This window comes from Aotus nancymaae, unplaced genomic scaffold, assembly GCF_030222135.1.
Source record: "Aotus nancymaae isolate 86718 unplaced genomic scaffold, 86718_ANA_hifiasm-v0.15.2.pri h1tg000003l, whole genome shotgun sequence".
Lineage (NCBI taxonomy): Eukaryota > Metazoa > Chordata > Mammalia > Primates > Aotidae > Aotus > Aotus nancymaae.
This window is the reverse complement of record NW_026988414.1, coordinates 6798330-6809468: the sequence shown is the minus strand read 5'-3', so window position 1 is coordinate 6809468 and position 11139 is coordinate 6798330. Positions and strand designations below refer to the sequence as shown.

At 43.9% G+C, this 11139-nt stretch overlaps 1 protein-coding gene across 8 annotated transcripts in view; it reads left to right on the top strand.

Moving 5' to 3' along the window:
- The first annotated feature begins 1441 nt into the window (after positions 1-1441).
- Positions 1442-11139, top strand: part of GAPVD1 (GTPase activating protein and VPS9 domains 1) — a 103449-nt gene continuing 93751 nt past the window's right edge. For 7 of the 8 annotated variants that reach the window (XM_064377987.1, XM_064377984.1, XM_064377985.1 and 4 more), the window contains exon 1: positions 1442-1540. The gene's annotated coding sequence lies outside the window, so the exon portion shown is untranslated. Of the gene's footprint in view, positions 1541-9505; positions 9555-11139 lie in introns of all 8 variants that reach the window. The other variant, XM_012458137.2, reaches the window with a different exon arrangement.

Genomic DNA, 11139 nt, shown 5'->3' with positions numbered 1-11139 from the left:
TTGTATTTTTAGTAGAGAAGGGGTTTCACCATCTTGATCAGGCTGGTCTCAAACTCCTGACCTCATTATCCGCCCGCCTCAGCCTCCCAAAGTGCTGGGATTACAGGCGTGAGCCACCGCACCCGGCCTAATTTTTGTATTTTTTGTAGAGATGTGGTTTCACTATGTTGCCCAGGCTGGTTCGAACTCCTGGGCTCAAGCAACCCTCCTGCCTTGGCCTCGCAAAGTGCTGAGATTACAGGCATGCACCATTTCGCCCCTGAAGGGGACACATCAAGGAAGGTGAGTAGATGGAAAGCAGTTTGGGTGCTGATTGACATTTGAAATAGCTGGGAAAATGATTATTACTTTTCTACTTTTTTTTTTTGCCTGGAGACTCCCAGTGTTGGAGGATATAATCACTGTTTTCAATTTTTTGAAGAGCTGTCAAGTGGAAGACATTCTGTATTGCTCCAGGCAGCATGACTACTAGCAATGGAAGGAAATAAAGGGAAACAGATTTCAGCTCAGCAGGAGGCAGAACTTTCTAACATTTAGAGCTGTCCAACAGTGGAGCAGCCTGCATTACTTCAGGGAGTGAGCTTGCTGAAATTTGAACTGTTGAACTAGAAGATGACCATCTGGTTGAATGTACAAGAGGGAATTCCTGCCTGGGTGGCCGCTGCACTAGTGACCTTTAACGAGGTATCTTCCAATTCCAAGGTTTCTAGACTGTTCAACTCACCTAACTTGACCTCTGAATATATGAGTTATTCTGTTTAAAAAATTATTAGACAGTTTGTCGATTGACTTACCTAAAATCACTGTATGGTCAAGTTCGTGATAAGTATGATTTTAGAAAATGAGAAGTGGGAAAGCAGGTTTAATACTGAAAATCCAGATACCATCCAAACCAATTACTGGCATTTTGAACAAAAGTGAAGGGAGATTTGTGAGGGGTGTGCGCGTGTGTGTGAGAGAGAAAGAAGAGAGACAGAAAGTCATTCATTCGAATAATGCAACTGAGCGTTGTCACAGAAAACATAAAACGCTCTACATTTTTTTTTTTTTTTTTGAGACGGAGTTTCGTTCTTGTTGCTCAGGCTGGAGTGCAATGGCGCGATCTCGGCTCACCGCAACCTCTGCCTCCTGCAATAGCTGGGATTACTTTACACATACTTGCTCAGGCAGATTCTTCAAGTCCAGCATTACTGCAGGCGGAAACCACGGCCCAAGCCTGGTGAACAACATTCCGGAAGCCGATTCCGGACCCAGACACCCACGACCGTCTTCACAGGCAACTGACCTGGAGGCGGCGGGGGGGCGCTGCATAAGGCGGAAGTGGGAGCCGCCGGCTGCCAGGGCGGAACTACGGCTCCCAGGGGCCCCCTGCGGCACCGCGCACGCGCGCTGGCGTGGCGGTGGCGCCGCCGCAGGACGCGAGGAAGCCAACAGGCGAGTGGCGAAGGTGGCGGCAGCAGCGGCGGTGGCAGTCTCCGGCGAAGGCGACGGCTCCGAGGCCGAGTGGCGGTCCGGCAGAGTCCTCCGTGTGAGCCCCTTGGTGAGTGCGCGCCCCGGTTTAGCCCGCGCGCGGTGTGCGGCTCCTTGTCTCGCGGCCGGGTTGCTCCGGCCTAGGGCCGCAAGCCTGCGCCTGACGGCCGGGCCGTCGGGTCCAACTGACCCCGGGGTTCCGGGTCCTTCCAGTCAATGTCTGGCGATGTGGGGGTCGGGGGACACTGGGTTAGGCCTAGGGAAAAAATGTGGCGGCGCGCTGGGGCCAGGGCGTCCTGGGGCTGAGGAGAGGGAGAGACGCGTGGGGGATGGGATGGGAAGGGACAGGAGGACCGCTGGGCGGCCTCGGGTGGGGACCAGAGACGAGCTACCCGGCAGGTAGGAAACTGAGTACGGGAGGCGAGAACAAGATGGAATGTCTTCTGAGTGTGGCTGATAAAGATGTTCTGCGGGGAAGCGTGAAAAACTGGACACACGGGTCTAGGGGCAGCCCACCTACCACAGACACTCACTATACTTGGCATCTTTTCACTTGCTGTTGGAGGTCTGGAAGTGAGGGACTGTTGGCTGTTTCCATCCCTTTTCCTTAAACTTCACCTTTTATTGACTGGCAAAATTGTAATGGGTGCTGGCTAGGCAAACCACAGACGTACACACAGGGTTCTGTGTATAAATGTGCATAAAAACAGGGAGACATAGTGATAGGTTCAGATGAGAACTAGGTCAAAGGAGGAATCAGTGTTTTTATTTTTAACTTTATGACGAAAATCAGTTCTGAGCAGGACTTTGAACTAGAGAGGGGTTTTAAACTGGAGTTCATTGATGGATAGAAGGGTCCTTTGACTAGGAGGAGGATAAAATGACATCATTATTTTTATTGACTGCTAACAAACTTATTATTTCCTTCAGTTATGAATGTAGACTACAAGCCAGAGTAGAATTAGCAATGCCTATGACTTTGTCATCAGTAAAAATTATGGGTATTTTTGTATCCTGTTTACAGTTGCAGATAGCTCAGAATATCATTTATGCTTATCACTTCTTTGAATTTCTGGTGTTATTAGACCCACCGTTAGATCTTGTTATTTAATGTGATAATAAAGCGGCACATATATTATTACCATATTAGTTTGTTAAGTTGTTTTGCTAATATTTCTGTATAATTGGTTTCCCTTGCAATCACATATATTTAATTATGCGTTTAAAAGAAATTTGAGAAAGGGACCATAGGCTTCACCAGACTGCCAGTGAGGTCCAGGCACAAAAAGATTAAGAACTCCTGAAATAGAAATAAGTTTTTTTGGATCTATAAGTCTACTTAGAACATTTGAATCATTACAGCAGACAGGATGACAGTGTAGACGAAAGAGAATTTCATAATAAAGGAGATAAAAGATTAGGATGAGATCAGAGTTGTCATTATTATTGTTTTTGAGACAGGGTCTCCCTCCGTTGCTCAGGCTATAGTGCTGTGGCGTGATCTCAGCTCATTGCAACCTCGGACTCCTGGATTCAAGCAATTCTCGTGCTTCAGCCTCCTGAGTAGCTGGGAATACAGGTGTCTGCCACCATGCCCAGCTAATTTTTGTATTTTTAGTAGAGGCGAGGTTTCACCATGTTGGTCAGCCGGGTCTCAAAATCCTGACCTCAGGTGATCTGCCTTCCTTGGACTCCCAGAGTGTTGGGATTACTGGCGTGAGCCACTGTGCCCGGCCCAGAGTAGTCATTTTGAAAAATAGCATAGACCATAGATACTTCACTCAGGGTACTGGGGAATGAACAAAATAATCGGAAGAAGAAAGGAAAGTTAATATGTTGGCCTTTAAATTTTTGTTTTAAGGCACCTCCCTAGTTCCAAGTGATTGCAGCTCTCTAAACTTTGATGTAAGCCTGTGAAAAGAAATTTTAGTGTTTGCTGGTTTTCTTAAATTGTGAAGGTGGTTTGGTTTTAAAGGAGAGGGGGCTATTCTAATTTTTCTTTCTTTTTTTTTTTTTGAGATGGAGTCTTGCTCTGTCACCAGGGGCTGGAGTGCAGTGTGGCGCGATCTCTGCTCACTGCCACCTCTATATCCCGGGTTCAAGAGATTCTCCTGCCCAGCCTCCCAAGTAGCTGGGAATTACAGGCAAGAGCCACCATGCCTGGTTAATTTTTGTATTTTTAGTAGAGACGGAGTTTCTCCATGTTGGCCAGGATGGTCTGCATCTCCGATCCTCCCACCTCAGCCTCCCAAAGTGCTGAGATTACAGTTGTGAGCTACCGTGCCCGGCCCTCTAATTTTTCTTTTTTCTTTTTTTTTGTCAAGTGCAGTAGTGAGAAGGGGGGAAAGAGTAGAACAAGGAGTTCGATCTGTAACTGACTGTGAACAATCAATTGAGATAACTTACTACCTTTGGACCAGCCTAATTTTTCTATCTTTAAATGAGAAACAGTAGAATCTCTTTTGAAATATATTTTTCGGGCTAAGCGTGGTGGCTCATGCCTGTAATCCCAGCACTTTGGGAGGCCGAGGTGGGTGCATCACCTGAGGTCAGGAGATCGAGACCAGCCTGGCCAACATGGTGAAACCCCGTCTCTACTAAAAATACAAAAATTAGCTGGGTGTGGTGGCAGGCACCTGTAATCCCAGCTACTTGGGAGTCTGAGGCAGGAGAATTGCTTGAACCTGGGAGGTGGAGGTTGCAGTGAGCTGAAGTGCCATTGCACTCCAGCCTGGGCGACAAGAGCAAAACTCTGTATCAATTAAAAAAAAAACCCGAAATACATTTTTTTCTTGCTGTTAATTTTCTTTTCATACATGATAGAAAGTAAACATACAGATGATAGAGTTGAAAGGTTGGTAAGTAATTTTCTTAAAATTTCATTTCAAATTCTTATTTGCTTCATTTTGGCATTAGCCTTCTTACTGACAAATCTCTCTTAACGTTTTCTCCAGAATATGTGTAGCTTGAAATTTTTACCTGTTTGTGAATGACCTGTCAACATCTTGTAGGAGATTTTTTTTTTCCCTTCTAAAATAATAGCAATAATAGAAAACCACTGCAGCACATTTTTTCTGGAAAAAAAGAAGGGGAGTATGAAAAGGTGAACTATTTTATGAAGCAGATGATTGATATTGGAACAGTTTATGTTGAATTGAACACAGTGACTTGACCATATTGCAAGTCACTGCCTCAGAGAGATCTTCCCTGATCTTTCCACTCTCTGTACCCTTAACATCGCTTCGTTATTCTTTGTCCTCTTCCCCTTTATTTTCTTTATAGTGTGCTTCTATCTGGTGTTATGTCACTTGTACATGTATTTATAAAGTATTTTAATCTTTTTCTTCCCTCCTTGAATGTCAGCCTCATGACAGTAGAGACTTTGTCTTCACTGCTGTTCCAGAATAGGGCCTGGCACAGAATAGGTGCTCAGTAAATACTTGCTGAATAAATAGATGAACGAGTTAGTTTATAGAAGCTAAGTATTTTATTTCTAAGAATAAAGCACATTCATTTAAAATCTTGCAAATATTATTATACATAGTGGGTTGAATTTTATCTTATATTTTTCATCTTGCATTTTTTTGTTTTTGAGATGTAGTCTTGCTGTGTTGCCCAGGCTGGATTGCAGTGGCACGATCTCAGCTGGCTGCAACCTCTGCTTCCCATGTTCAGGTGATTCTCCTGTCTCAGCCTCCCAAGTAGCTGGAATTATAGGCAGCCACCAACATGGCCAGCTAATTTTTGTATTTTTAGTAGAGACGTAGGGGTTTCACCATGTTGGCTAGCTGGCCTCGAGCCTCCTGACCTCAAGTGATCCACCTGTCTCAGCCTCCCAAAGTGCTGGGATTATAGGCATTAGCCACCACGCCCAGCTGTCTTACATTTTTTAAAAGACTAAAGTATTTCCCAGCACTGTGTAGTGCTTTTGTGAGCATTTGGTTTCATATGGGGACTAATCATTCTTAGTAAATGCTACCATGTAGGTTTTTTCATTTTTTTCTTTTAAAATTTTTCTTTTTATTTTTCCTTGGCTTCATTGCTTGAGCAACGTGTAGGTTTTGATCATTCTTCGCTTTGTATGATGTACTACAAGGGAGAGTCATTAGGTGAAGTTCTTGTTTTGCTGAGGTTCTTTTACCTTTTACGGTGTGATCCTAGGTTCTTTTATTTCTCCTTGTTCTTCTTCCTTCTTTCTTTCATTCTTTATTTTTTTGAAACATGGTCTTGCTGCATTGCCCAGGCTGGACTTGAACTCCTGGGCTCAAGTTATCCTCCTTCCTCAGCCTTACTAAGTAGCTAGGACTATAGGTGGGCACCCCCATGCCTGGCATTGTTTCTTAATTGCTCTCTTATTCAGTATGTTGAGGGCCACAAATTTGCTTCTGTGAAAAGGAAAGCAAAGGAGCTCTAGAAAGGGATATTGGTGCTATAATTAGCATTGACTTATAATCAGTGTAACTGATTAGTAATCAAGGAAGTGAAAGCCATGTAAGTGAAAATGCATTTTTCACATCAGATTGTTAAAATTTTCATGCCTGGGCCGGGTGCAGTAGCTCACGCCTGTAGTCCCAGCACTTTGGGAGGCCGAGGTGGGCGGATCACCTGAGGCCAAGAGTTGGAGACCAGCCTGGCCAACATGGCAAAACCCTGTCTTTACTAAAAATACAAAAATTAGCTGGGTGTGGTGGCATATGTCTGTAATCCCAGCTACTTGGGAGGCTGAGGCAGGAGAATCGCTTGAACCTGGGAGGCAGAGGTTGCAGTGAGCTGAGATTGCATCCCTGTACTCCAGCCTGGGTGACAAAGTGAGACTCCATCTCAAAAAAGGAAAAAAAGAATTCATGTCTGACGATGACAAATATTGGTGAAGATGTGGCAAAAATGGTAATTTTAGAAACTACTGGGCAGGCGTGGTGAATCATGGCTGTAATTTCAGCACTTTTAGAGGTTGAGGGCCACTTGAACCCAGGAGTTCAAGACCAGCCTGGGCAACATAGTGAGACCCCTCTCTCTATTAAAAAATAAAAAATTTATAAAAAAATTTAGAAAAGAAGAAACTTCTATGGGTTACTGTTGGGAGGGGGAAAAAACTGCTGGTTGAGCATAAACTGGTACAGCTGCTTTTGGAGACAGTATTTACAGTACTTAGTAAAGTTGAAAATAGGCTTGCTCTGTAATTTCACATCTATAAGGGAATATGAATGGGAAGTGGTGACAAAGGGGATGATATCCATCATTTTTTTTGGAGACTAGACACAACTGTGACAATGTTAAAAGTTAATTATAGGAGGTAAAATATATGTGCTAAATTATTCTATCTTTCCCTTTCCCTATTTTCTGCTGTTGGTTTTTGTAGTTTGTTTTTTTCTTTTTGTTTGTTTTCTTTTTGTGTTAACCTTGCTCTGTTGCCCAGGCTGGAGTACAGTGGCGTGATCTCAGCTCACTGCAACTTCTGTCTCCTGGGTTCAAGTGATTCTCCTGCTTCAGCCTCCTGAGTACCTGGGACCACAGGTGCATGCCATCATGCCTGGCTAATTTTTTTGTGTTTTTAGTAGAGATGGGGTTTCACCATGTTGTCCACCTGGTCTTGAACTTTTGACCTAAAATGATCTGCCTGCCTTGGCCTCCCAAAGGGCTGGGATTACAGGCATGAGCCACTGTACCTGGCAGGTTTTGTTTTTGGTAATCCATAATTTTTTTTTTTTTTTTTTTTGAGACGGTGTCTTGCTCTGTTGCCCAGGCTGGAGTGCAGTGGCATGATCTTGGCTCACTGCAACCTCCGCCTCCCAGGTTCAAGCAATTCTCCTGCCTCAGCCTCCCAAGTAGCTAGAACTATAGGCGTGGCCACCACACCCAGCTAATTTTTGTATTTTTTAGTAGAAACGGGGTTTCACCATATTGGACAGGGTGGTCTCGATCTCCTAACCATGTGATCTGCCTGCCTTGGCCTCCCAAAGTGCTGGGATTACAAGCGTGAGTCACCATGCCTGGCCCCATAACTTTTATTTATTTATTTATTTATTTTTATTTTTTTATTTTTTATTTATTTATTTTTTTAGAGATGGGGTTTCACCACATTAGCCAGGATGGTCTTGATCTCCTGACCTGGTGATCCACCCACCTCAGCCTCCCAAAGTGCTGAGATTACAGGCATGAGCCACCACGCCCGGCTCCCGTAACTTTTAAATACTGTTTTTTCAACTCTTTGAAAAATTGTAAACCTACAGAAGAGTTGTTCAGTAAACATTCATGTACCCTTTACCTAGATTTGCTGTCAACATTTTGTCATGTTTGCTTTACATGTAGAAGATGCACATTTTACTTTGGGAATCCGAGATGGGCAGATTGAGCCCAGGAATTTGGATTTTGAGACTAGGTCTTGCTCTGTCGTCTAGGCTCTAGTTCTGTTCTGCTGTCAGGGATCATTGCAGCCTGAACCTCCTGAGCTCAAGCGATCCTCCCACTTCAGCCTCCTGGGTAGGTTGGGATGTGCCACCACACCCTGTTAATTAATTTTTCTTTTTTTTTTGAGATGGTGTTTTATTTTGTTGCCCAGGCTGGAGTACAATGACACAGTCTCAGCTCATTGCGACCTCTGCCTCCTGGGTTCAAGCGATTCTCTTGCTTCAGCCTCCCGATTAGGTGGGATTACAGACATGCACTACCATGCCTGGCTAATTTTGTATTTTTCGTGGAGACCACTAAACATGGTTTCACCATGTTGGTCAGGCTTGTCTCAAACTCCTGACCTCAGGTGATCTGCCCGCCTTGGCCTCCCAAAGTGCTGGAATTATAGGCATGAGCCACTGCACCCAGCAAATTTTTTTTTTTTTGGTTGGAGGAAGATGGGATCTCCTTCCTTTTGTTGCCCAGGCTGGTTTCGAACTCCTGGGCTCAAGCAATCCTCCTACCTTGGCCTCCCAAAGCTTTGGGATTACCCACATGAGCCACTGTGCCCAGCTGCCAGACCTTAAAATAAGCTTTATTTGGCAGGGTACAGTGGCTCAAGCCTATAATCCCTGCCCTTTGGGAGGCCCAGGCGAGTGGATTACCTAAGGTCAGAAGTTTGAGACCCGCCTGGCCAACATGATGATACCCTGTCTCTACTAAAAATACAAAAAATTAGCTGGGCATGGTGGCGTGCACTTGTAATCCTGGCTACTCAGGAGGCTGAAGCAGGAGAATCGCTTGAACTCTGGAGGTGGATGTTGCAGTGAGCCTAGATTGAGCCACTGCACTCCAGGCTGGGCAACAAGAGCAAAACTCTGTCTCCAAAACGAAACAAAACCCAAAAAAACACAAAACTTTATTCTTCTGGTACCTTCTTAGCCACTGTCATAATGCTGTCACTTGTCACTTTACCCAGCTGCTTCCACTGAGGGTTTGTCAGCTGCTCTTCAGTGATGGCACATAGTGCTTATCACCTTACAAGGTGACACTACCTGATTACCACATTCTGGAAACTGCAGTAATATGTAATGATCTTTTGTTGGTGCAACTAAGAATACAAAACTTGCTACTCTGTTATTGTATGCTTCAGTTCAATCAGTTTATTTGGAAAAATTACCCCTAATGTTGGTTTTTGTTTTTGTTTTAGAGACAGGGTCTTGCTTTGTCATGCAGGCTAGAGAGAGGTGGTGTGATCACATCTCACTGCAGCCTTGACCTCCCTGACTCCAGAGATTCCCCTGCCTCAGCCTTCTGAGTAGCTGGGACCACAGGCATGTGCCACCATGCTTGGCTAGTTTTCGTATTTTGTATTTTATTTTATTTTTGTTTGACCAGAAGAGTTCTAAATACAATTTTTGTATTTTTGTAGAGATGGGGTTTTTCTGTGTTGCCCACGCTGGTCTTGAACTCCTGAGTTCAAGTAATTCATCTGCCTTGGCCTCCCAAAGTGCTGGGATTACAAGGATGAGCCACTGTGCCCAGTCACCCCAATGTTTGTAGATAGCTTAAGAGCGAAAGTAGGTACATTCTAGTGGTAAGACATTCAGTTTATTATTTTTTCCCTTTTTTTTTTTTTCTTTAGGGGTAAGTGTCCTGGAGAGACTTGGTTATACATTCTAGGACTCTCAAAGGTAAAGTGTGATTTAAAAATAATTTTTAAAATTAATTAATTTTTTAAAGTTTGCATATAGCTACAGATGTTTAATTTTTATATAGTGGAATCTTTTTTTTTTTGAGACTTATTCTCACTCTGTTGTCAGAGTGCAGTGGTGCTATCATAGCTCACTACAACCTCAAACTCCTGGCCTAAAGCGATCCTCCTGCCTCAACCTCTTGAGTAGCTGGAACTACAGGTGCATGCAACTTTGCCTGGCTCAATCCTTCTTATTTGCTTTGGACAGATTAGTACTTGAAAAAACAATTTAAAGATGTTTAATTATTTTTTTTTCCTCCAACATTTTGGAGGCTGTTTTTTTGTCATACTTATTTCCTTCTCTGGAGTTAATTTTCTCTTAAGACGAATTTCAGTTATGTATTTTTTATACTTGAACTGCCTAAACTTGTATTTGCATAGAATTATTTTCAACTTTAATTCCTTAAGTAATCCTTTTCAATAATATATTTTAGTTTTTCTTTTTCTTTTTTTTTTTTGTTTTTGAATGTGACTCTCACTCTGTCCCCCACACTGGAGTGCAGTTGCACCATCTTGGCTTACTGCAACCTCCCCATCCTGGGTTCAAGTGATTCTCCTGCCTCAACCTCCTGAGTAGCTGAGATTACAGGTGCGTGCCACCACGTCTGGCTAATTTTTTGTATTTTTAGTAGAGACAAGGTTTCACCATGTTGGCTAGGCTAGTCTTGAACTCCTGACGTCTGGTGATCTGTCCACCTCAGCCTCCCACAGTGCTTAGATTACAGGCGTAAGCCGCTGTGCCTGGCTTTTTTTTTTTTTTTTTTTGAGATGGAATCTCTCTCTGTTTCCTGGCTAGAGTACAGTGGCACCGTCTCTGCTCACTGCAACCTTTACCTCCCAGGTTCAAGTGATTCTCCTGCTTCAGCCTTCCTGGTAGCTGTGATGACAGGCACCTGCCAGCACTTCGGGCTAATTTTTTGTATTTTTAGTAGAGACAGGGTTTCATCATGTTGCTCAGGCTGGTCTCAAACTCCTGACCTCAAAGGATCCACCCGCCTTGGCCTCGCGAAGTGCTGGGATTACAGGCGTGAGTCACACCATGCCTGGCCAGATGTTTTAATCTGTAAAGGAACTAGGACCAGTAATTTTTGTACTGTATACACATTTTAGAAGAAGTTTTAGTCACTTAGCTGTTTGATTTCTGGTAACTAAGATTATAGTCAATTAAACTTTACCTCTGGTTGGCCGCAGTGGCTCATGCCTGTAATCCTAGCACTTTGGGAGGCCAAGGCGGGCGAATCGCTTTAGGTCAGGAGTTTGATACCAGCCTGACCAATATGGAGAAAACCCATCTCTACTAAAAATACAAAAATTAGCCAGGCGTGGTGGCGCATGCCTGTAATCTTAGCTACTCGGGAGGCGGAGGCAGGAAAATCACTTGAACCTGGAAGGTGGAGGTTTCGGTGAGATCGTGCCATTGCACTCCAGCCTGGGCAATGAGTGAAACGCCATCACCAAAAAAAAAAAAAGAATGGTTGAGTGAATGTTTGAAAAAAAAAAACTTGGTCCGGCGCAGTGGTTCA